Source organism: Aplysia californica, unplaced genomic scaffold, assembly GCF_000002075.1.
Source record: "Aplysia californica isolate F4 #8 unplaced genomic scaffold, AplCal3.0 scaffold00571, whole genome shotgun sequence".
NCBI classification, from domain to species: domain Eukaryota; kingdom Metazoa; phylum Mollusca; class Gastropoda; order Aplysiida; family Aplysiidae; genus Aplysia; species Aplysia californica.
Window position 1 is genome coordinate 150,215 of NW_004797841.1, and position 1,188 is coordinate 151,402.

Genomic DNA, 1,188 nt, shown 5'->3' on the forward strand with positions numbered 1-1,188 from the left:
GAGAGAGAGAGAGAGAGAGAGAGAGGGAGAGAGAGAGAGACCCTTCACGGGTTTGTTCAAGCTAGGAGATGTTTTGAATATATATAGATCATCTATATATATATGTGTGTGTTGAATCATGATGAAATCAGGCTCTCGTTAAAATAATGAAATCGTAGAATCTGGGTTTTTTCCCATTTGGCACTTTGTATTGATTTTGTGTAGTTTGTGAGTTGGTTCGTTGGTTGGTTGGTTTGTTTCTTTGTCTGTTTGCTTGTCTCAATAACTATAATGTCTATTTCAAAACACATTTCTCTGTGGGGTTCTATAGAAAAAAAGGTTATTACAGGCACACAAAAAATGTAAATTTGCAGTTTCCATGAAGGACTCTCGGACTTTGGAAGTCACCAAGCTTTGGCGGCGGCCATTAATTTCTAGCTAAGTTAACCTCTGACACCAAACGACCCCCAACCTTTCAATCTTTCAATCGAAAATATCTTGACCTTTATCCATGATGGTTATATAGCTATTTTTTTTCACAGAAAACAAGACAAACATAGAAGTTTTAAGATGATATGATTACCATCCCCCCCTCTTCCTCTCATGCCCAAAATCTGTCTAACGAGCGCTTGATTTCATCACGTCGTGACACATAGTTTCGTCAACGGCCCTCGCTACTACACTAGGTCACACAAGTGTAGAACATTTGAGGTGATACTAAATCTAGAGAGTGGCATACAAAGAAGAAAAAAAACTCGCCATTCTTAACTGTCGTATGTCAAAAAACGAAGTTTTCAGGAGAAGCAAAAATCGTTTGATTTTTCGGGAAGGACCTTATCTCGATGCAAAAATTAATGTTTAATTCGTCGAAATACGTTACTATTTTAATTAAAAGGATGAGCGAGGCTAGGACCAATCTTTGCACCGCTTCAAACTGTACAGCATACTTAGTTTTCATTTTTTTTTTTTTTTTTATGTTGACATAGGACATTGTTGAATGACAGTGTCGACTTGCTTAAGAAACATGCCCTCGTTTTTCGGGTCTGTTTTTGGATGTGTGTGCTTTTATATTTTTTTCGTTTTGTTTTGTTTGTTTGTTTGTTTGTTTTTTGTTTTGATTTGTTGTTTTGTTGTTTTCGGGGGTTTTTGTTGTTGTTTTAGTGTTATTCTTTTTTTTTTTTTAATTCTTTTCTTTTTTTTTTCTTCTTT